A 25800-nucleotide genomic window follows, 5' to 3' on the forward strand; every position below is an offset into this window, starting at 1 on the left:
GTAATTGGTACACTTAGTGTACATTATCATTTTAAAGTCGGTCACAGACCAAGAACCTATATTGGTCAATGTCTGTATCAATAACCTGTTGCGGAACTATCCCTGTAAGATTTATCCTAGTTCTACTCTGATTAAATTCAGATTCTTGTTCCAGCACGGTTTAGACACCAATCAATTTATCATCAATTTTACAGTCATCCTTTACTTTAAGTGACCTATTTAACATTCCATTTTCTCACAATGGCCGCCTTTAATCTACGGAATGAACTAAGTCGCAAAACCTCTGCGTTTAACGAAATAAATTGTCAAGATGAGCATAATTTATATGCATCATCATTTGTAAACAAACCTTTACAAACTGTGTCACTTTATTTTTAATATAATTATTAAAAGTTATGTTTTAAATGTCTAATATTTGATGAAGAGTGCCCCAACATAGAGTCTTTCTCCTCTCCTGTTTTAGTGGGGGTGAGAGGGTACCAGAGACCTCTAGGGGTTAGTGGGGTGAGATGGTACCAGAGACAGCTTGGGGGTTTGTTGGGTGAGAGGGTACCAGATACCTCTAGGAGGTTGGTGGGGTGAGAGGATACCAGAGACATCTAGGGGGTTGGTGGGGTGAGAGGGTACCAGAGACCTCTAGGTGGTTGGTGGAATGAGAGGGTACCAGAGACCTCTATGGGGTTGGTGGAGTGAGAGGGTACCAGAGACCTCTATGGGGTTGGTGGGGTGAGAGGGTACCAGAGACCTCTATGGGGTTAGTGGGGTGAGAGGGTACCAGAGAGCTCTATGGGGTTGGTGGGGTGAAAGGGTACCAGAGACCTCCATGGGGTTGGAGGGGTGAGAGTGTACCAGAGACAGCTAGGGGGTTGGAGGGGTGAGAGGGTACCAGAGACCTCTATGGGGTTGGTGGGGTGAGAGGTTACCAGAGACCTCTAGGGGGTTGGGAGGTCAAGGATGTAGTTGGGGGGGAGAGAGGCATAACAGCTCATTACTGCAGGAGACATGAGGGAGAATGTCTGTGACTGATAGTTATTCTTTTAATTTTGTTTATATAGCAGCAGTGTACTCAGCAGCGCTTTACAATAAAACCAGAAACAAGGGGTAAGAGACAGGTTGGTTCTAAATCGGAGTGGGAGAAGGGACCTTCTGACGTCACTAGGGGAGGAGACACGCCACCAGGGGGAGGAGCTACGGCCGAACAGGGTACCCAAAAATTACGCTTGCCACACTTCGGGCGCGATGGCTCGCATCGCTCGCCACCTGAATACTAACGGTAATAGTTGGTGGCGTGGATAGTAGAGGAACTATCCAGCTGGTCTAGCTCCTCCCCCTTGTGTCGTGGCTCCTCCTCCTGACTTAAAAGATCCCTTAGGCCACTTGAATCTAGCATCTACCGTAAGAGACAGGACTATACTTATGCTCTTCCTTTAATGTGAATAGGTGCCAAGCGCAGCACCTAGTCATGCGGAGGCAGCACAGCAGCGGGCAGGCTGTTTTAGCAGGGTACCGCTAAAGGGCCAGATACATTTTTCCCTTTAACAAGCAGACGGGGTGAGGCGCTAAAACAGCCTAGCATGAAGTCTAATAGCATATGTAGAGCATGTAAGGTACTAGGAAGAATTCATCATTGTAAGAGATGGGTGATGATACTGGGCACGTACAAAGGAAGTATGGGTGAGAGCAGTATATTTTGGGGGGAAAGCAATAGCTTACAGCCAGTGTAAGGCAATTAACCAGATTATTACTTAGATTTAAATCATGAAATGGTGGAGATATGATACAGATTATTAGGAAGAAATGTGACCGTGACGGTCTGTTAGGGAACATCATCACACAGCTGTGCAGGCGGCATGTGAACATAGAATAAAATAATGATTTTTGGTGCAGTGTCGATTTAACAGATGAAACTGAGGAGAGATGGGGGCAGATTCACATGCAAGTGGTGGTGTTCTCCATAGCACCCAATTAGATTCTAGATATCCTATCGCTACTGCATTCTGGGAAGGTATTTATAGGCTCTGATTGGTTGCTATGCGCAGGACCACCACTGTCTGTTTTAGAAACTATAATAAACCTACCTCCATGGGGTCTGGTAAAAATATGAGACACACAGAAGAGATATATACGTGGCACTCCTGCAGTAATAAATCTGTCCGGTGCCTACCCTTGTGGATACATCCGGTGCTTTTGTCTTTAGGTGGCACTCACAGTATTTGAAACGTATAGAGAGAGGGTTCCCCACCTCTTAGTAGTTCAGCGTTTCAGTTTTTTAATCAAAATTTTCATCAAAAACATTAATATAATAATAAGTCTTACCTTATATTGCTTAAGTTACCACCCATTACTCTCATGTGTCTATGCTGCCATGAACGGGGACCCTCTAACGTCATGCTCCCCGCCCCCTTACGGCGGTAGTGTCGCAATCGTCAGGGGCGCCCATCACCATGGTAATTTCTAAAAACAAATAAAATCTATGACGTAGAGAGCTGGATGTTAGAGCTGGCGGAATTCTATACAAATTTTGAAGCTTCATCGGCTGTAGAATAAGAACAATAAATAGCCAATTACTAACACTGAAATATTAGATCCTTGCAATCATAAAAAGCTAGAGAACGATAGTGTCTTTCAACCCATGAGGTTTGATTGTAATCAGATTATCCAGTGCGCTTTCATCTGTAGTAATGGTTGATTCTATATCGGAGTGGAAGAAGGGACCTTCTGACGTACCTAGGTGAGGAGCTACCTCACCAGGGGGAGGAGCTATGGCCGAACAGGGTACCCGAAAAGTACCCTCGCGGGCTCACCACGCTTCGCTCGTCACGCTTCGGGCTCGAAGGTGATAGTTGGTGACATGGATAGTAGAGCAACTGTCTCGGTGGCCTAGCTCCTCCCCCTTGTGTAGTGGCTCCTCCCCCTGACGGAAAAGGTCCCTTAGGCCACTTGGATCTTGCCTCAACCTGTTGTTTGGCCTATCTAGTAAAGTCTGCATAAGCATCTGATAAAATAAAGGATCAATTGTTAGTGTGTGCTTGATTTTTATTTTTGTACCAGTATGTAGAAGATAAAAATAGTCCTTCGTTTCCAGGTAGGTGCATGTTGTACAACCAAGGCATTTGAAGTGGCCCATTCTCTAAGATAAAAAGTGTGCTTGTGTTGTGACTGCCAACCTCGAGATGTCTGTGTGTACCTCAGCATCTTTCATATTACGCCCTCTCTTATAACAAGGGAAAAGATCTATATTGCTGAACATCGGTAGATCTGTTACTTTTATCTAAGGTGCCAATATTTTTGGGAGATTCTTGTCAAAATGTGACTAGCTGTGGAGAACTGATATATCCAGATCATACAGTCCATCGGAACTGTCTCGTCCTCTGGATCTGAGTAGATTCGATGAACTCGTAAAAACTGAGAAAAGAAAATGTTTTTGTCATGCATTTGGGATAGTGACTGGATGCTGTTAATAAATTGTTAGTGTCAGTGGGTTTGTGGTACAATGATGTAGATATCTATCTATCAGTATTCTTCACCGACACGTCTACATAATGTAATTCCGTTTGACTTATCTGAAAGGTGAACTTAATGTCATCATCTTGTTGGTTGATGTCCTGCATCATTTTCATCCCCCTGAGACCCTCCCCACAGCACAAATACAGCATCTATGTAGCGGGTGTAAAAAATAATTTTAGAAGAATATGCAGTGTTGTTAAAAAAGAATAAATAAGGGGGTGATTCACACCTGATCGCTAGGCTGCTAAAATTATTGTCCTGCGATCAGATAGTCGCCGCTCAAGGGGAGTGTATATTCGCCGTGCAAGTGTGCGATCACATGTATACGCCGAGCTGCTAAAAATCCCTCAGCGGACGGCTGCAAATCCGTTCGAACTTCATTCACCAGTGAATGGTTTTTACCACTTTGTGCAGTCTCTGCGCAGCCCAGGACTTACTCCTACAGTGCGATGAGAACAGGCTGATCGGGGCCAGAGCCGAAGTCGCACACCCTCCCAGAAAACGCTTGGGCACGCCTGTGTTTTTTCCTGACACTCCCAGAAAACAGTCAGTTACCGCCCACAAACCACCTCCTCCTGTCAGTCAGCATGCGAATGTCTGTGCAATTAGAGCTTTTGCACCAGCGCGTCGCTGACCGTCGATGCCCGTTTGGCGACGCTTGTTCACATTGCGGTGCATAAGCATGCGCAGTTAATGGCTAATCGCCTGCTGTGCGCAAACGCACAGCAACGATCAGGTCTGACTCGGGCCCTAAGACCTGCATTTTAAACTTTTTATTAAAAATGAAATCCTTTCTTGTGAGCACCATATTTAATATTTCCATGAAAAATGAAATTTGGGGACCTCCATAGTGTGCGTTGTTAATCCATAGTTTCCAGCATTGAGAAATCTGCATATGGTTGTGCACAGCAGATGTAACAAGTTTGTATACCAACATCCCGCATTGCTTGTGTCTGGAGGCAACTAGGAAAACAAGTATACTTAGCAATGAATAAGTGCGAGCTGCAGCCAGGTACTACAGGTTGAGTCTCCCTTATCCAAAATGCTTGGGACCAGAGGTATTTTGGATATGGGATTTTTCCGTATTTTGGAATAATTGCATACCATAATGAGATATCATGGTGATGGGACCCAAGTCTAAGCACAGAATGCATTTATGTTACATATACACCTTATACACACAGCCTGAATGTCATTTTAGCCAATATTTTTAATAACTTTGTGTATTAAACAAGGTTTGTGTACATTGAGCCATCAAAAAACAAAAGTTTCACTATCGCACTCTCACTCAAAAAAGTCTGTATTTCGGAATATTCCGTATTTCGGATATTTGGATATGGGATACTCAACCTGTATACAGAATGAGGAGGGTATACCCCCCACGTGCTTGAGTGGGTTTCCTCTGGGTACTCCGGTTTCCTCCACCACTTCAAAAATATACTGGTAGGTTAATTGGCTCCCAAAAAAAACTAGTGTACATGGACAGACTAGATAGGTCAAGTGGTTCTTATCTGCCGTCAAATTTTATGTTTCTATAAGGCCTCGATTGGAATCGAACCTAAGTCCTTATTGTTGTAAGGCAACAAAACTAAACGTTGCACCACCATGCACATTTTAGCTGGCAGGGCATGCTGTGACTTGTAGTTACAGCATAATTGGAGAGTCAAAGGGTGCCTATATCTGGTTTACTGTCCACTGAACCTGTGAGGGAGGAGCAGCGTGGATGAGTAAACTGATAAAGGGCTTTACGGTTGAGAGGATGCAATATTTACTTGGTGAGACAAATCCAGGATGGATTAAGCAGCAGAGGTAAAAGGAGACACGTGACAGGTTATTTGGTGTATTCCTTTTATCACCTTGCAGGAGTTTTCAGGTGAATTGGGGAGTTCTGAACTTTCCTGCTTACAACCCCATGGGGTAGATTCAATGTCAGGCGGGATATTCAAAACCCTCCGCGGACTGAAAATGGAGGACTGTGATTTCTATAGAAATCAGCTCCTCCTTTTTTTTTTTTTCCTTGCACCTCCAGAACAAGTCTGATTTTTCCTAAAATCGTTATTTTTAGGAAACATCGGACTTGCTCTGGCACCCTGGCGTTGCACACCCATATGACTATTTAAGCAATTGAAAGTTTCCAGTTAGCTTAATTAGTCTGTAAATACTCGCGTTCTGAAGCGGTGTCTTCTTTATGCAGTGTCGGGAGCCGGGTGTTCTGCAGCAGCGGTGAGTATGTGTGGTGTCTGAGTGTGTGTGAGTGAACCCCCTGTCCAGTGTCATTCCTATCCCCCCCCCAGAGCCTGCCGCTTGGAGAACTGCATCTCCCAGCAGCCCTTGCGCCTTCCAGCACCCCCAGATCTTCCCAGTAGCCCCCGCGATTCCCAGCTGCCCCAGTGGAAGATGGAGAAGAGAACACTGAGAGCTGCATAGACCACCAGAAGCCCCCAGAGAGGTGAGTATCATCATCATCATCATTATTTTCTCTGACGTCCTAGTGGATGCTGGGGACTCCGTAAGGACCATGGGGATATAGCGGCTCCGCAGGAGACGGGGCACAATAATAAAAGCTTTAGGATCAGGTGGTGTGCACTGGCTCCTCCCCCTATGACCCTCCTCCAAGCCTCAGTTAGATTTTTGTGCCCGGCCGAGAAGGGTGCAATCTAGGTGGCTCTCCTGAGCTGCTTAGAATAAAAGTTTAAGTTAGGTTTTTTTCTTTCAGTGAGACCTGCTGGCAACAGGCTCACTGCTACGAGGGACTTAGGGGAGAGAAGTAAACTCACCTGCGTGCAGGATGGATTTGCTTCTTAGGCTACTGGACACCATTAGCTCCAGAGGGAGTCGGAACACAGGTCTCACCCTGGGGTTCGTCCCGGAGCCGTGCCGCCGACCCCCCTTGCAGATGCCGAAGTTGAAGAGGTCCAGAGGTCCAGAAACAGGCGGCAGAAGACTTTCAGTCTTCATAAGGTAGCGCACAGCACTGCAGCTGTGCGCCATTGTTGTCAGCACACTTCACCAACAGTCACCAACTGTCACTGAGGGTGCAGGGCGCTGGGGGGGGCGCCCTGGGCAGCAATGTATAATACCTTTTTATGGCTAAAATACATCACATATAGCCCTTGAGGCTATATGGATGTATTTAACCCCTGCCAGATCTCTCAAACTCCGGGAGAAGAGCCCGCCGAAAAGGGGGCGGGGCCTATTCTCAGCACACGGCGCCATTTTCCTGCTCAGCTCTGCTGTGAGGAAGGCTCCCAGGCTCTCCCCTGCACTGCACTACAGAAACAGGGTTAAAACAGAGAGGGGGGGCACTTATTTGGCGATATGATTACATATATAAAAATGCTATAAGGGAAAACACTTGTATAAGGGGTTGTCCCTGTATAATTATAGCGTTTTTGGTGTGTGCTGGCAAACTCTCCCTCTGTCTCCCCAAAGGGCTAGTGGGGTCCTGTCCTCTATCAGAGCATTCCCTGTGTGTGTGCTGTGTGTCGGTACGTGTGTGTCGACATGTAGGAGGACGATGTTGGTGAGGAGGCGGAGCAAATTGCCTGTATTGGTGATGTCACTCTCTAGGGAGTCGACACTGGAATGGATGGCTTATTTAGGAATTACGTGATAATGTCAACACGCTGCAAGGTCGGTTGACGACATGAGACGGCCGGCAAACAAATTAGTACCTGTCCAGGCGTCTCAGACACCGTCAGGGGCTTGTAAAAACGCCCATTTACCTCAGTCGGTTGACACAGACACGGACACTGACTCCAGTGTCGACGGTGAATAAACAAACGTATTTTCCTTTAGGGCCACACGTTTCATGTTAAGGGCAATGAAGGAGGTGTTACACTACAAGTACCACAAATAAGGGTATTATGTAGGGTGTGAATAAACTACTTGTAGTTTTTCCTGAATCAGATAAATTAAATGAAGTGTGTGATGATACGTGGGTTTCCTCCGATAGAAAATTATTGGCGGTATACCCTTTCCCGCCAGAAGTTAGGGCGAGTTGGGAAACACACCTTAGGGTGGATAAGGCGCTCACACGCTTATAAAAACAAGGGGCGTTACCGTCTCCAGATACGGCAGCCCTCAAGGAGCCAGCTGATAGGAAGCTGAAAAATATCCTAAAAGTATATACACACATACTGGTGTTATACTACGACCAGCAATCGCCTCAGCCTGGATGTGCAGCGCTGAGGGGGCTTGGTCGGATTTCCTGACTGAAAATATTGATACCCTTGACAGGGACAAGATTTTATTGACTATAGATGCATTTCTATATATGCGAGATGCGCAGAGGGATATTTGCATTCTGGCATCAAGAGTAAATGTGATGTCCATATCTGCCAGACGAAGACACGACAGTGGTCAGGTGATGCAGATTCCAGACGGCACATGGAAGTATTGCCGTATAAAGGGGCGGTCCATCGGACCTGGTGGCCATGGCAACAGCTGAAAAATCCACCTTTTGTTACCCCAAGTCACATCTCAGCAGAAAAGGACACAGTCTTTTCAGTCTCAGTCCTTTCGTCCCCATAAGGGCAGGCGGGCAAAAGGGCCAGTCATATCTGCCCAGGGGTAGAGGAAAGGGAAGAAGACTGCAGCAGGCAGCCCATTCCCAGGAACAGAAGCCCTCCACAGCTTCTGCCAAGTCCGCAGCATGACGCTGGGGCAGTACAAGCGGACTCAGGTGCGGTAGGGGGTCATCTCAAGAGTTTCAGCACGCAGGGGGCTCACTCACAAGTGGACTCCTGGATCCTACACGTAGTATCCCAGGTGTACATTGGAAATTCGAGACGTCTCCCCCTCACAAGTTCCTGAAGTCTGTTTTACCAACGTCTCCCTCCGACAGGGAGGCAGTATTGGGAACAATTCACAGGCTGTATTCCCAGCAGGTGATAATCAAAGTACCCCTTCTACAACAAGGGAAGGGGTATTATTCCACACTATATTGTGGTACTGAAGCCAGACGGCTCGGTGAGATCTGAAATATTTGAACACTTACATACAAGCGTTCAAATCAAGATGGAGTCACTCAGAGTAGTGATAGCGAACCAGGAAGAAGGGGACGATATGGTGTCACTGGATATCAGCGACGCTTACCTACATGTCCAAATTTGCCTTCTCACCAAGGGTACCTCAGGTTCGTGGTACAGAACTGTCACTATCAGTTCAGACGCTGCCGTTTGGATTGTCCACGGCACCCCGGGTCTTTACCAAGGTAATGGCCGAAATGATGATTCTTCTTAAAAGAAATATGGACGCTTTCCTGATAAAGGCAAGGTCCAGAGAACAGTTGGAGGTCGGAGTAGCACTATCTTAAGTAGTTCTACGACAGCACGAGTGGATTCTAAATATTCCAAAATCGCAGTTTTTTCCGACGACACGTCTACTGTTCCTAGGGATGATTCTGGACACAGTCCAGAAAAGGATGTTTTCTCCCGGAGAAGAAAGCCAGGGAGTTATCCGAGCTAGTCAGGAACCTCCTAAAACCAGGAAAAGTATCAGTGCATCATTGCACAAGGATCCTGTGAAAAATGGTGGTTTCTTACAAAGCGATCCCATTCGGTAGATTTCACGCAAGAACCTTTCCGTGGGATCTGCTGGAAAAATGGTCCGGATCGCATCTTCAGATGCATCAGCGGATAACCCTGTCTCAAAGGACAAGGGTGTTTCTTCTGCGGTGGCTGCAGAGTGCTCATCTATGAAAGGGCCGCAGATTCGGCATTCAGGACTGGGTCCTGGTGACCACGGATGCCAGCCTGAGTGGCTGGGGAGCAGTCACACAAGGAAAAAATTTCCAGGGAGTGTGATCAAGTCTGGAGACTTCTCTCCACATAAATATACTGGAGCTAAGGGCAATTTACAATGCTCTAAGCTTAGCAAGACCCCTGCTTCAAGGTCAGCCGGTATTGATCCAGTGGGACAACATCACGGCAGTCGCCCACGTAAACGGGGCGGCACAAGAAGCAGGAGGGAAATGGCAGAAACTACAAGGATTCTTCGCTGGGCGAAAAATCATGTGATAACACTCTCAGCAGTGTTCATTCCGGGAGTGGAAAACTGGGAAGCAGACTTCCTCAGCAGGCATGACCTCTACCCGGGAGAGTGGGGACTTCATCGGGAAGTCTTCCACATGATTGTAAACCGTTGGGAAAAACCAAAGGTGGACATGATGGCGTCCCGCCTGAACAAAAAACTAGACAGATATTGCGCCAGGTCAAGGGACCCTCAGGCAATAGCGGTGGACGCTCTGGTAACACTGTGGGTGTACCAGTCAGAGTATGTGTTCCCTCCTATGCCTCTCATACCAAAAGTACTGAGAATCATAAGAGGGAGATGAGTAAGAACGATACTCGTGGTTCCGGATTGGCCAAGAAGGACTTGGTACCCGAAACTTCAAGAGATGTTCACGGAAGACCCGTGGCCTCTACCTTTAAGAAAGGACCTGCTCCAGCAGGGGCCTTGTCTGTTCCAAGACTTACCGCGGCCGCGTTTGACGGCATGGCGGTTGAACGCCGGATCCTGAAAGGGCATTCCAGATGAAGTCATCCCTACCCTGGTCGAAGACAGGAAGGATGTAACCGCAAAACATTTTCACCGCATTTGGTGAAGATATGTTGCGTGGTGTGAGGCCAAGAAGGCCCCTACAGAGGAATTCCAACTGGGTCGTTTCCTACATTTCCTGAAAACAGGACTGTCTATGGGCCTAAAATTAGGGTCCATTAAGGTTCAAATTTCGGCCCTGTCGAATTTCTTCCAGAAAGAACTGGCTTTAGTGCCTGACGTTCAGATGTTTGTAAAAGGGGTACTGCATATACAGCCTCATTTTGTGCCCCAGTGGCACCTTGGGATCTCAATGTTGTTTTGAGTTTCCATAAAGTCACATTGGTTCGAACCACTCACCACTGTGGACTTAAAATATCTCACATGGAAGGTGACGATGCTATTAGCCCTGGCTTCAGCCAGGCGTGTGTCAGAATTGGCGGCTTTATCATATATAAAGCCCTTACTTAATTTTTCATTCTGACAGGGCAGAATTGAGGACTCGTCCTCAATTTCTCCTTAAGGTGTTTTCTGTTTTTCACATGAACCAACCTATTGTTGTACCTGCGGGTACTAGGGACTTGGAGGACTCCAAGTTACTTGACGTTGTCAGGGCCCTGAAAAATATGTTTCCAGGACGGCTGGAGTCAGAAAATCTGACTCGCTGTTTAGCCTGTATGCACCCAACAAGATGGGTGCTCCTGCTTCTAAGCAGACGATTGCTCGCTGGATTTGTAATACAATTCAGTTTACACATTCTGTGGCAGGCCTGCCACAGCCAAAATCTGTAAAAGCCCATTCCAAAAGGAAGGGGGCTCATCTTGGGCGACTGCCCGAGGGGTCTCGGCTTTACAACTTTGCCGAGCAGTTACTTGGTCAGGGGCAAACACGTTTGCTAAATTCTACAAATTTGATACCCTGGCTGAGGAGGACATGGAGTCTCTCATTCGGTGCTGCAGGGTCATCCGCACTCTCCCGCCCGTTTGGGAGCTTTGGTATAATCCCCATGGTCCTTACGGAGTCCCCAGCATCCACTAGGACGTCAGAGAAAATAAGATTTTACTTACCGATAAATCTATTTCTCGTAGTCCGTAGTGGATGCTGGGCGCCCATCCCAAGTGCGGATTGTCTGCAATACTTGTACATAGTTATTGTTACAAAAATCGGGTTATTCTTGTTGTGAGCCATCTTGTCAGAGGCTCCTTCGTTGTTATCATACTGTTAACTGGGTTCAGATCACAGGTTGTACGGTGTAATTGGTGTGGCTGGTATGAGTCTTACCCGGGATTCAATATCCTTCCTTATTATGCACGCTCGTCCGGGCACAGTATCCTAACTGAGGCTTGGAGGAGGGTCATAGGGGGAGGAGCCAGTGCACACCACCTGATCCTAAAGCTTTTATTATTGTGCCCTGTCTCCTGCGGAGCCGCTATATCCCCATGGTCCTTACGGAGTCCCCAGCATCCACTACGGACTACGAGAAATAGATTTATCGGTAAGTAAAATCTTATTATTGTTGTACACGCTGCAGGGTTTTCAGTGCTGACCTTTTTTTTTTAAATTGGATACCGTGGGTATCGGGAGCACGCATACCCACTGTAATCCAAACTTGGGTGCAAGGTACACAAGGTTTGTTTTACCTCTAAATCTCACGCACAGTCGACTTACCAAGCATGTCTGCTGTATATGAATTGTTCTTTCGTTAACAAGATTTCTGCGGTATTAGCATAAATTAATTTTACATGCTTTATTCTGAATTGTTTACAATTCCTGGCAGTCTGTTGCAGAGCTGTTAAAACGTCTGTAGTATGCTCGTAATTGTCCCTATATTCTAATGTCGGATTCTTTTATTTTTTTATTTTTTAAATTCTCAGTAATATTTATGTATGTTTTGCATAATGTATTTCCTTTATACAGTAACTATTTCACAATCATTCATGTGTGCCTACACTAGGACCAGCAGCTTGCACTTCCTGCTGCAGTCATTAGCAGAGTGTTTTGCATGCTGTGGGGTTTCTCAGTGAGATCCTGTGGTCTGTTGCTGAACTTGGAAAACCCTGGATGTCTCATTGGCTGTCAAATCGGGGTTACTGAAATCGTTCTGTATATTTTCTCTTACAACCATATTAGCGGCTGGTGCTTTGACTACTGTATACTATACTGTGATCTGTATAGCCGGAGGTCAAAGGAAGGGCTGAAGCGTTACTGGAGGCAATCTGTCTGAGTGATATAGTGCAAACGAAGATAAAATGTGCTTATCTGAGAACTATATAATATTTTGGAGAGATAAGGAGAGTTCTTATATTTTAAGAGACATCAGTAAGATATTAATCTGACAAAACTTAAAGATTCTGATGCCTTTCATAACCCTTATGTGATGTTTTTTTCCACTACTTGTTGGTTTATTGTCCCAGCAGTGACCCATCAGTCTTTGAACAGTGTGATGTGTAGGATTGCGTTTTTGCGTTTTTATATATTCAGTAGAGTATATGTTATCATTTTAAAATGGCACCCAATCCGGGTTGTCCGCCAGGTAAAGCCTGTTGGGATTTATGCAGTGTAGGGACATTCCTTATATCCATGCAGACAGGTAGAAAGCATGTTAGTTCTTCCCCTTTTGCTGTTTTGTTTTTAAGTTTCTGGCTCAGTACAGCACTTTGAGATCCATAAGTAATATAACATCTACCTTTCCTCCCCGGCCCTCTCCCCCGCTCTCCTCACTCGTATCTCCAACTGTTTCTCTGCTGTCTCTTGGATGTGCCAGCGCTACCTTAGACTGAGCTGATCATCTTCCCTCCCTCTCGCATAACCTCACCTCCCGCTATTTCATTATCTGTTGATGGTACTACAATCTCCTCTAGCCCCCAAGTGCGATGTCTTGGAGTAATCCTAGACTCCTCCCTCCTCCTCCTGCTGTTTCCATCTCAAAAACATTTCCAGAATCAGACCCTTTCTCACCCAGGATGCTACGAAGACCCTTATGCACTCACTGGTAATCTCCAGATTGGACTACTGCAATCTCTTCCTTTCTGGCCTCCCTGACATACGCCTATCCTTAGTGCTGCTGCCCGTCTCGTCTTCTTCACCAAAAGTAGTACACCCTCCTCCCCTCTATTATAAGCCCTTTACTGGCTCCCATTACCATTCAGAATCCATTTAAAGCTTCTCACACTACCCTTCAAAGCCCTCACCCACTCTTCTCTCTCTTAAATCTCTGACCTTATCTCTCTCTACACTCCCACCTATTCTCTTTGCTCTACTAATGCTCGCCAACTCTCCTGCCAACTGATTACCTGCTCCCACTCCTACGTCCAAGATTTGGCACGTACTGCTTCCTATCTCTGGAATTCTCTGCCTCTCCACCTCTCTACAAAACCGCAAACAGGCTCTCAATACGTACTCCTTCACCAAACTCCGCCAACTGTCCTCCTAACCTCTTGTCTACCCTCACTGTCTACTCCTGAGTCTCCTTGGTCTGTTAGCCCTTCACGTTTTAGATTGTAAGCTAACAAGACCAGGTCCTACCCCCCCCCCCTCATGCGCCTTTCTGTCTCTTACTTACACTATCTTTTCCTCAATATTCCCTTTCATTGCACCTAACCCCTGGTTATCTGTATATACCTTGTACTACTCCTATATTGTCTCAAACTGTGTTGTTGTTTTTTTTTCTTCTTGTTTTGCTCATTTGTTGTACTCTATAATGGGCGCTGTCTATCCGTTGTGGCGCCATATAAATAAAATATGATGATGATGATAATAACAAATGGTTTTATTTGCTGACTGAAATGTCTGATATGTGCATATTTGGCTTCTGGCTGAAGACTATTTACTATATCTGTACAGGCTCCGATCTCCGGACATGACCACAACCCTGTTTACATTATAGCCTGCTGTAGGTTACCTTACACCCCCCTCATGCCGCTAGGCAAGAATTATACCACCTACCAGTCCAGATTTTATTTTGCCAGATTCCCATTTAGAAGAGACCGTCCTGCCTTCCCGAAAGATTACTCTTTTGTCCCAATCAGAGGCAGTTAAGAGGAATGATCGGTAACTTCAGGACACTAGTGGGGCAGATGTATTAACCTGGAGATAAGTGCAGGGTGATAAACGCACCAGTGAATCTGCTCCAATATGTAAATTAACAGTTAGGAGCTGACTGGCTGGTGCGTTTATCTCCTTGCACTTATCACTGGTTTATCACTTCCTTATGCCATCTCCAGGCTTAATACATCTGCCCCACTGTTTGTTAAATCAGCATGTATAAAGGGGGGTACACACGGAGAGATCCGTGCTTAAAATCTAAGCAATCTTGCTTAGATTTTAAGCACGGATCTGCCGTGTGTATACCCTCCAGCGATAGCGATGCGCGGCCCCGCGCATCGCTATCGCCGGTGCTAGATTGAGCCTGCATGCAGGCTCAATCTAGAGGGTCGCTCACTTCACCGTTGTGTGAAGTGAGCGCCCCCCCGTCGGCTTTCCCCCTCGCTCAGCACATCGCGCTGTGCTGAGCGGGGTGAGAGATGTGTGCTGAGCGTTCTTTGTTAAGATCGCTCAGCACACATCTCCCCCGTGAGTACCCCCCTTAACAGTCAGGCAGGCTAACTTGGAATCTTTCAAAGTACTGCAACATCAGAATCCAACTTAATAACACTAGTAGAGATCCCGCAGGACATCTTAAGCAATCTGGTTCTGGAAACGTTCTTACAGTCGCGCTTAAGTGGGCGTTAAACCGTGGGAAAATAATAATTAAATTATAGATTGTGTGAATCTATATGGAAATGTATGGGCTTTTTTTTTTTCTTACTTTTTAAGTAACCTTTTCCTCTTTACTTGATGAAATAATCGTAATAGATTTTATCACTCCCAGACTTGTACTTTCTCTAACGTCCTAGTGGATGCTGGGGACTCCGAAAGGACCATGGGGAATAGCGGCTCCGCAGGAGACTGGGCACAAAGTAAAAGCTTTAGGACTAGCTGGTGTGCACTGGCTCCTCCCCCTATGACCCTCCTCCAAGCCTCAGTTAGATTTTGTGCCCGAACGAGAAGGGTGCAATCTAGGTGGCTCTCCTGAGCTGCTTAGAGTAAAAGTTTAAATAGGTTTTTTATTTTCAGTGAGACCTGCTGGCAACAGGCTCACTGCATCGAGGGACTTAGGGGAGAGAAACGAACTCACCTGCGTGCAGAGTGGATTGGGTTTCTTAGGCTACTGGACATTAGCTCCAGAGGGACGATCACAGGCCCAGCCATGGATGGGTCCCGGAGCCGCGCCGCCGGCCCCCTTACAGATGCTGAAGCAAGAAGAGGTCCATAAATCGGCGGCAGAAGACTTTCCTGTCTTCATAAGGTAGCGCACAGCACTGCAGCTGTGCGCCATTGCTCTCAGCACACTTCACACTCCGGTCACTGAGGGTGCAGGACGCTGGGGGGGGCGTCCTGGGAAGCAATGAATTTACCTTAGTTGGCGAAAAATACATCACATATAGCTCCTGGGCTATATGGATGTATTTAACCCCTGCCAGTTTTCCAGTAAAAAGCGGGAGAAGAGCCCGCCGTGAAAGGGGCGGGGCCTATCTCCCCAGCACACAGCGCCATTTTTCCCACACAGCTCCGCTGGTAGGAATGCTCCCACAATCTCCCCTGCATCCTGCAACTACAGAAACAGGGTAAAAAAGAGAGGGGGGCACTTATTTGGCAAAATAACAGATATAAGCAGCTATAAGGGATAGACACTTATTGTAAGGTTGTCCCTATACATATATAGCGCTCTGGTGTGTGCTGGCAAACTCTCCCTCTGTCTCCCCAAAGGGCTAGTGGGGTCCTGTCCTCTATCAGAGCATTCCCTGTGTGTGTGCTGGGTGTCGGTACGTGTGTGTCGACATGTATGAGGAGGAAAATGATGTGGAGGCGGAGCAGATTGTCTGTAACAGTGATGTCACCCCCTAGGGGGTCGACACCTGAGTGGATGTACTGTTGAAAATTACGTGACAGTGTCAGCTCTATATAAAAAAACAGTGGTTGACATGAGACAGCCGGCTACTCAGCTTGTGCCTGTCCAGACGTCTCATAGGCCGTCAGGCAGATGGCAGATACAGACGCCGACACGGATACTGACTCCTGTGTCGACGGTGAAGAGACAACCGTGATTTCCAGTAGGGCCACACGTTACATGATTGAGACAATGGAAAATGTTTTATACATTTCTGATAATACGAGTACCACCAAAAAAAGGGGTATTATGTTCGGTGAGGGAAAAACTACCTGTAGTTTTCCTGAATCTGAGAAATAAAATGTGTGATGATGCGTGGGTTTCCCCCCGATAACAATTAATAATTTCTTAAAAAGTATTGGCTGCATACCCTTTCCCGCCAGAGGTTAGGATGCATTGGGAAACACCCCCTAGGGGGGATAAGGCGCTCACACGCTTGTAAGAACAAGGGCTCTACCCTCTCATGAGATGGCCGCCCTTAAGGATCCTGCTGATAGAAAGCAGGAGGGTATCCAAAAAAAGGTATTTACACACATACTGGTGTTATACTGCGACCAGCTATCGCCTCAGCCTGGAGGTGCAGTGCTGGGTTGGCATGGTCGGATTCCCTGACTGGAAATATTGATATCCTAGATAAGGATAGTATATTATTGCCTATAGAGCATTTAAAAGATGCATTTCTATATATGCATGATGCACAGCGGAATAATTGCCGACTGGCATCAAGTATAAGTGCGTTGTCCAATTCTACCAGTAAAATGGTCAGGTGATGCGGATTCCAAACGTCATTTGGAAGTATTGCCTTTGAAAGGGGACATTTGGGGTCGGTCTTTTAGACCTGGTGGCCACGGCAACAGCTGGGAAATCCACGTTTGTACCCCAGGTCGCCTCTCAAAATAAGACGCCGTATTATCAGGCGCAGTCCTTTGTTGGCAAGCGGACAAAAGGTTCCTCTTTTCTGCTCGTGACAGAGGGAGAGGAAAAAGGCTGCGGAGATCAGCCAGTTCCCAGGAACAGAAACCCTTTCCAGCCTCTGCCAAGCCCTCAGTATGACGCTAGGGCTTTACAAGCTCAGGCACGGTGGGGGCCCGTTCTCAATGAATTTCAGTGCGCAGTGGGCTCACTCGCAAGTAGACCCCTGGATCCTTCAGGTAATATCTCAGGGGTACATATTGGAATTCGAGACGTCTCCCCCTCGCCGTTTCCAAAAGTCGACTTTACCGACGTCTCCCTCTGACAGGGAGGCAGTTTTGGAAGCCATTCACAAGCTGTATTCCCAGCAGGTGATAATCAAGGTACCCCTCCTGCAACAGGGAACGGGGTATTATTCCACACTATTGTGGTACCGAAGCCAGACGGCTCGGTGAGACCGATTCTAAAATCTAAAATCTTTGAACACTTACATACAGAGGTTCAAATTCAAGATTGAGTCACTCAGAGCAGTGATTGCGAACCTGGAAGAAGGGGACTACATGATGTCTCGGGACATCAAGGATGCTTACCTTCATGTCCAAATTTACCCTTCTCACCAAGGGTACCTCAGGTTTATGGTACAGAACTGTCACTATCAGTTCAGACGCTGCCGTAGGGATGGTCCACGGCACCCCGGGTCTTTACCAAGGTAATGGCCGAAATGATGATGTTCCTTCGAAGGAAGGGAATTTTAGTTATCCCTTACTTGGACGATTCCCTGATAAGGGTAAGATCCAGGGAACAGTTGGAGGTCGGTGTAGCACTATCTCAGATAGTGTTGCGGCAGCACGATTGGATTCTCAATATTCCAAAATCGCAGCTGGTTCCGTCGACGTGTCTTCTGTTCCTAGGGATGATCCTGGACACAGTCCAGAAAAAGGTGTTTCTCCCGGAGGAGAAAGCCAGGGAGTTATCCGAGCTAGTCAGGAACCTCCTCAAACCGAGCCAAGTCTCAGTGCATCAATGCACAAGGGTTCTGGGTAAAATGGGGGCTTCCTACGAAGCAATCCCATTCGGCAGATTCCACGCAAGAACTTTCCAGTGGGACCTGCTGGACAAATGGTCCGGGTCGCATCTTCAGATGCATCAGCGGATAACCCTGTCACCAAGGACAAGGGTGTCCCTCCTGTGGTGGTTGCAGAGTGCTCATCTTCTAGAGGGCCGCAGATTCGGCATTCAGGACTGGGTCCTGGTAACCACGGATGCCAGCCTGCGAGGCTGGGGAGCAGTCACACAGGGAAGGAATATCCAGGACTTATGGTCAAGCCTGGAGACATCACTTCACATAAATATCCTGAAGCTAATGGACATTTACAATGCTCTAAGCTTAGCAAGACCTTTGCTTCAAGGACAGCCGGTGTTGATCCAGTCGGACAACATCACGGCAGTCACCCACGTAAACAGACAGGGTGGCACAAGAAGCAGAAGGGCAATGACAGAAGCTGCAAGGATTCTTCGCTGGGCGGAAAATCATGGGATAGCACTGTCGGCAGTATTAATTCCGGGAGTGGACAACTGGGAAGCAGACTTCCTCAGCACGACCTCCACCCGGGGAGAGTGGGGACTTCACCCAGAAGTCTTCCACAGGATTATAAACCGTTGGGAAAAACTCGACAGGTATTGCGCCAGGTCCAGGGACCCTCAGGCAATAGCTGTAGACGCTCTGGTAACACCGTGGGTGTACCAGTCAGGGTATGTGTTTCCTCCTCTGCCTCTCATACCCAAGGTACTGAGATTGATAAGATGGTGAGGAGTAAGCACTATATTCGTGGCTCCGGATTGGCCAAGAAGGACTTGGTAACCGGAACTTCTAGAGATGCTCACGGAGGATCCGTGGCCTCTACCTCTAAGAAGGGACCTGCTCCAGCAGGGACCCTGTCTGTTCCAAGACTTACCGCGGCTGCGTTTGACGGCATGGCGGTTGAACGCCGGATCCTGAAGGAAAAAGGGCATTCCGGATGAAGTCATCCCTATCCTGATCAAAGCCAGGAAGGATGTAACCGCAAAAACATTATCACCGCAATTGGCGAAAATATGTTGCGTGGTGCGAGGCCAGTAAGGCCCGACGGTGGAAATTCGACTGGGTCGATTCCTACATTTCCTGCAAACAGGAGTGTCTATGGGCCTGAAATTGGGGTCCATTAAGGTTCAAATTTCGGCCCTGTCAATTTTCTTCCAAAAAGGGGTACTGCATATACAGCCTCCTTTTGTGCCTCCAGTGGTACTTGGGATCTCAATGTAGTTTTTTTTTTGGATTCCAAAAGTCACATTGGTTTGAACCACTTAAATCTGTGGAGTTAAAATATCTCACATGGAAAGTGGTCATGCTGTTGGCCCTGGCCTGGGCCAGGCGCGTGTCAGAATTGGCGGTTTTATCCTGTAAAAGCCCTTATCTGATTTTCCATTCGGACAGGGCGGAATTGAGGACTCGTCCTCAATTTCTCCCTAAGGTGTTTTCAGCATTTCACTTAAACCAACCTATTGTGGTGCCTGCGGCTACTAGGGACTTGGAGGATTCCAAGTTGCTGGACGTAGTCAGGGCCCTGAAAATATATGTTTCCAGGACGGCTGGAGTCAGAAAATCTGACTCGCTGTTTATCCTGTATGCACCCAACAAGCTGGGTGCTCCTGCTTCTAAGCAGACGATTGCTCGTTGGATTTGTAGTACAATTCAGCTTGCACATTCTGTGGCAGGCCTGCCACAGCCAAAATCTGTAAAAGCCCATTCCACACGGAAAGTGGGCTCATCTTGGGCGGCTGCCCGAGGGGTCTCGGCTTTACAACTTTGCCGAGCAGCTACTTGGTCAGGGGCAAACACGTTTGCTAAATTCTACAAATTTGATACCCTGGCTGAGGAGGACCTGGAGTTCTCTCATTCGGTGCTGCAGAGTCATCCGCACTCTCCCGCCCGTTTGGGAGCTTTGGTATAATCCCCATGGTCCTTTCGGAGTCCCCAGCATCCACTAGGACGTTAGAGAAAATAAGAATTTACTTACCGATAATTCTATTTCTCATAGTCCGTAGTGGATGCTGGGCGCCCATCCCAAGTGCGGATTGTCTGCATTACTTGTACATAGTTATTGTTACAAAAATCGGGTTATTGTTGTTGTGAGCCATCTTTTCAGAGGCTCCTTCTGTTATCATGCTGTTAACTGGGTTCAGATCACAAGTTGTACGGTGTGATTGGTGTGGCTGGTAATGAGTCTTACCCGGGATTCAAAATCCTTCCTTATTGTGTACGCTCGTCCGGGCACAGTATCCTAACTGAGGCTTGGAGGAGGGTCATAGGGGGAGGAGCCAGTGCACACCAGCTAGTCCTAAAGCTTTTACTTTGTGCCCAGTCTCCTGCGGAGCCGCTATTCCCCATGGTCCTTTTGGAGTCCCCAGCATCCACTACGGACTATGAGAAATAGAATTATCGGTAAGTAAATTCTTATTATTTTATACATATATTTTTTTTTATACTTTTTTTTTTTTAATTTTACATATTTTTTTTTGCTATTCATGGTTTCGTTGCACAATTTGATTTAGAAGGTGATGTATTCTCATGGCGGGAGAAATGCCAGTATGTGGCCATTCTCCCTCTGGTGAATTTTTGTGTAATGCATCGTGACTTTGGGAGTCATATGACTACTAATCGTTTATCCCTGCACAGTTTAAAATAACAAATTTTCCAAGATCTTCCACTTCCCATCTGTCATGCTTACATTCAAGAATTCCACACACTATATATATATATATATATATATATATATATATATATATATATATATATATATATATATATATATATATATATATATATATATATATATATATATATATATATATATATATATATATATATATATATACACATACACACACACTTGTGCTCATAAGTTTACATACCCTAGCAGAATTTGTGTTTTTTTTTGGCCATTTGTCAGAGAATAGAATATGAATAACTCACAAACTTTTCTTTCACTCATGGTTAGTGGTTGGGTGAAGCCATTTATTGTCAAACAACTGTGTTTACTCTTTTTAAATCATAATGACAACAGAAACTACCCAAATGACCCTGATCAAAAGTTTACATACCCTGGAGATTTTGGCCTGATAGCATGCACACAAGTTGACACAAACGGGTTTGAATGGCTACTAAAGGTAACCATCCTCACCTGTGATCTGTTTGCTTGTAATCAGTGTGTGTGTGTATAAAAGGTCAGTGAGTTTCTGGACTCCTGAAAGACCCTTGCATCTTTCATCCAGTGCTGCACTGACATGTCTGGATTCTGAGTCATGGGAAAGCAAAAGAATTGTCAAAGGATCTGCGGGAAAAGGTAATTGAACTGTATAAAACAGGAAAGGGATATAAAAAAGATATCCAAGCAATTTAGAATGCCAATCAGTAGTGTTACAACTCTAATTAAGAAGTGGAAAATGAGGGATTCTGTGGAAACCAAATCACGGTCAGGTAGACCAACAAAAATTTCAGCCACAACTGCCAGGAAAATTGTTCGGGATGCAAAGAAAAATCCACAAATAACTTCAGCTGAATTACAGGACTCTCTGAAAAAAAAGTGGTGTGGTTGTTTCAAGATGCACAATAAGGAGGCATTTGAAGAAAAATGGACTGCATGGTCGAGCCGCCAGAAGAAAGCCATTACTACGCAAATGCCACAAAGCATCCCGCTTACAATACTCCAAACAGCACAGAGACAAGCCTCAAAACTTCTGGAACAAAGTCATTTGGAGTGATGAGACCCAAATTGAACTTTTTGGCCACAACCATAAACATTACATTTGGAGAGGAGTCAACAAGGCCTATGATGAAAGGTACACCATTCCTACTGTGAAACACAGAGGTGGATCGCTAATGGTTTGGGGATGTGTGAGCTACAAAGGCACTGGAAACTTGGCCAAAATTGATGGCAAGATGAATGCAGCATGTTATCAGAAAATACTGGAGGGAAATTTGCACTCATCAGCCCAGAAGCTGCGCATGGGACGTACTTGGACGTTCCAACATGACAATGATCCAAAACACAAGGCCAAGTCGACCTGTCATTGGCTACAGCAGAATAAAGTGAAGGTTCTGGAGTGGCCATCTCAGTCTCCTGACCTCAATATCATTGAGCCACTCTGGGGAGATCTCAAACGTGCAGTTCATGCAAGACAGCCCAAGAATTTACAGGAACTGGAGGCTTTTTGCCAAGAAGAATGGGCAGCTTTACCATCTGAGAAAATAAAGAGCCTTATCCACAACTACCACAAAAGACTTCAAGCTGTCATTGATGTTAAAGGGGGCAATACACGGTATTAAGAACTGGGGTATGTAAACTTTTGATCAGGGTCATTTGGGTAGTTTCTGTTGTCATTATGATTTAAAAAGAGTAAACACAGTTGTTTGACAATAAATGGCTTCACCCAACCACTAACCATGAGTGAAAGAAAAGTTTGTGAGTTATTCATATTCTATTCTCTGACAAATGGCCAAAAAAAACACAAATTCTGCTAGGGTATGTAAACTTATGAGCACAAGTGTGTGTGTGTGTGTGTGATATATATATATATATATATATATATATATATATATATATATATATATATATATATATATATAATATAATATAATATAATATAATAATATATATGTGTGTGGAATTCACTGAGTGAAAGAAAGGTTCTTGAGACACCATTCATATTCTCTGACAAATGGGCAGAAAATCCACAAATTCTGCTAGGGTATGTAAACCTATGAGCATATACATATACACACATACACACACACCCAGATAAGGTGCAGCACTCGACTTTGAATAAAGGACAACCAAACCACGCTTTTTGCTGAAAGCGTGGTTTGGTTGTCCTTTATTCAAAGTCGAGTGCCGCACCTTATCTGGGTATGTCTTTATCATTGTGAGGGCACAGGCTGAAGTTTTCCATACGGATCATTGGAGTGCCGGACCTTCGAGCTTGTATATGTGTGTGTATATATATATATGTATGTGTGTATATATATATATATATATATATGTGTGTGTGTGTGTGTATATATATATATATATATATATATATATATATATATATATATATATATATATATATATATATATATATATATATATATATATATAGTGTGTGTGTGTGTGTGTATATATATATATATATATATATATATATATATATATATATATATATATACACACACACTCTTGAGTCACATTATCATGACCACCTCCTACATATGTCATCAGCAGTGCGTAGCCCTTGAAGTACGTCACATGTTGTGCGCTGGCTTGGTGGGTATATAAGGTGTGTGATAGGCTGTCTGCACACACAGCTCTTGTTGCTGTCACGGGTAAATGGGGCGATTTATCTGAGTTGCAAAAAGGGATGATTATCGGCTTTCGGACCAAGAATGGCAGTATTTCTGAAACAGCGCAGTGTGTGAACTATTTGCGTGCTGCTGCAGTAAAGGTGTATCGTGACTGGACATATGGCACCATTGGCAATAACTGACGTGGAAACTGCGTAGCTCCACGTGTCATGGATGTGAGGGGAACGTTTGCTACAAAGGTGCGTTAGGGCCGACTGACACGCTACAGTGGAGCAGCTCACCGTCAAAATGAACCTGGGGGCTACCAGGCGTGTGTCTAAAACAACAGTTCAGAAAATATACATTCTATAGAGCTCTACCACAAGTTCCTTATTCATATCGTCCAGTCATACCACATAAGATATCCAGCTGGTCATGGCTATGCGACTAGGGTGCATCCATTGAACTCTTATAGGAATTGTCCCCAATGGTTGGGTTCAAGCTGTAACCTTATCAAGAGGATTGTCCACTTCCAGTAATTTCTCTCCAACAGACCTCGCTCCCCCTGACTACACCACAAGGTAGTGGGCCCCTGTCACTCTGTAGATCTCTAATGTTTAGGCCATTGATGTTTGTGTTTTACAGACCATTTCACAGCATGGTGGTAACCAGTAAAGGATATCTCGGTCAGCCGTTTCCAATGCAGAGCAACTTATTTGATGGAATTACACAGCAGTAAATGGCCTGAGCGGCACATCAGGAAATTGGAAGCAGCATGTTAGCTATGTAAAACATCAGCCTGTAAATGTAAGCCTTGTTATGGCACAGGGGCGGGGGAGTCGCAGATAACTGAAAGATTCCTCATTCTGATATAGGGCTAGATGCATCATCGATTGGAGAGTGATAAGATGGAAAGTGATAAACTACCAGCCAACCATCTCCCGACTGACGTTTTTCAAACACAGCCTGTAACATGGCAGTTAGGAACTGATTGGCTGGTACCTTATTTCTGGCCACTTTATCTCCGCCTGAGGCTTAGTAACACACTTTGGGGCTATTTACTATCTGCAGCTGTGGCTAAGAGATTGATTTATTACCAGTTATTTATATAGCGCACACATATTCCGCAGCACTTTACCAAGAATATTTGTCCATTCACATCAGTCCCTGCCCCAGTAGAGTTTACAATCTATATTTCTGCACCAGGTTACATTGGTTTCCCCAGGGAAACATCGGGGTGTAGAGTGGATCTTGATCCAAAGGCACCAACAGGCTGAAGCTTTAGGTTGTCCCAGGATGCATTGGGGCTTCCTCTATAACCCCGCCTCCAGGTACTGTGGGCTCCGTTTTAGTTGGTGTCTGCAGCAGCTGGTCACTTAAAAGGTGGGCTGCACTGGGCAGCCCTGAAAAAGCTTTTTATGACTGAAAAATCAGGAGCCACCCTGGGCTACATTCACAAACCTACTGGGTACTCTCGTGGAATGCCTTACGCCCTCTATGGGGACCACCTGTGCAATTACAGCCACAAATTGTCCCTATGGTTAATCCGCCTTGGGTGGAAAATTTGTCTATCCAGCTGCAGCAATTAAATCATTCCTTGGTCAAACAGAAGTCTACTCCCGGTCACTTTTGTGTTTGGGTCATCTAAGCGGGCTGCTTCCTCCTCACAATCCACGAATCTCTCAGATGTTTCATCTGAAGAGGATGGTGAGCATACTGTCCTGTCAGACACTGAATCAGGTGTTTCTGGCGAGAATTCTCCTATACTCAACCTCAAATCACTGAACAAGTTTGTGAGAGTCTCCAAGTTTCGAGTGGAAACAGTGCGCTCGATTGTACTGGCTATGGATCCTGGAGACTATATGGTATCCTTGGATATACATGATGCATATTTGCATATACCTATTGCCATGTCGCTTCAGCAGTATCTGTGGTTTTCTATTGGCAACCTCCACTATCAGTTCCAGGCTCTGCCATTTGGACTGGCTATGGCTCCTCGGATCTTCACCAAAGTCATAGCCGTAATGACGGCCCATCTCAGTCGCCAGGGAGTCAGGATCCTGCCGTATCTGGACGACTTGCTGATTCTTGCAAACTCCCACAATGTCCTCCTCAGTCATCTGCAACTGACGGTAAGCTTCCTACAAGCTCAGGGCATGGTGCACCTGGGGACACTCCTGGACACACACAGTCAATGACTGTTTCTGTCTCCAGAAAAAGTCCTGAGACTTCAAGACAGGATAAGATGCTTTCTTTGTTGCCCCAGTGTGTCGATACACTTGGCGATGCAAGTACTTGGCCTGATGTCTGCATTTGACATGGTACACCCAATGTCATTCTCGCCCTCTGCAGAGGTTAATCCTTTCCAAGAGGGACAGTCTACCTCATCGGATCAGATCTCACATGATCACTTTGACTCCGTAGGTTCGTCTGTCACTGACCTGGTGGTTACAGGACCAGCAATTGAGCAGGGGCCGTCCCTTCTGGGTCC

The 25800-nt window shown here is 45.8% G+C and overlaps 2 protein-coding genes across 2 annotated transcripts in view; one reads left to right on the plus strand and one right to left on the minus strand.

The window, feature by feature from the left end:
* LOC134945485 (SEC14-like protein 5) overlaps positions 1-2830 on the minus strand; it is a 261987-nt gene extending 259157 nt beyond the window's left edge. The window contains exons 1-2 of the mRNA XM_063934806.1: positions 2728-2830; positions 2317-2536 (exon numbers count right to left, since the gene is read on the minus strand). The gene's annotated coding sequence lies outside the window, so the exon portion shown is untranslated. The remainder of the gene's footprint in view (positions 1-2316; positions 2537-2727) is intronic.
* CLCN7 (chloride voltage-gated channel 7) overlaps positions 1-25800 on the plus strand; it is a 149525-nt gene that overhangs the window by 7665 nt on the left and 116060 nt on the right. The window lies entirely within an intron of this gene.

The sequence above is a fragment of the Pseudophryne corroboree genome, chromosome 7 (genome assembly GCF_028390025.1).
Source record: "Pseudophryne corroboree isolate aPseCor3 chromosome 7, aPseCor3.hap2, whole genome shotgun sequence".
Lineage (NCBI taxonomy): Eukaryota > Metazoa > Chordata > Amphibia > Anura > Myobatrachidae > Pseudophryne > Pseudophryne corroboree.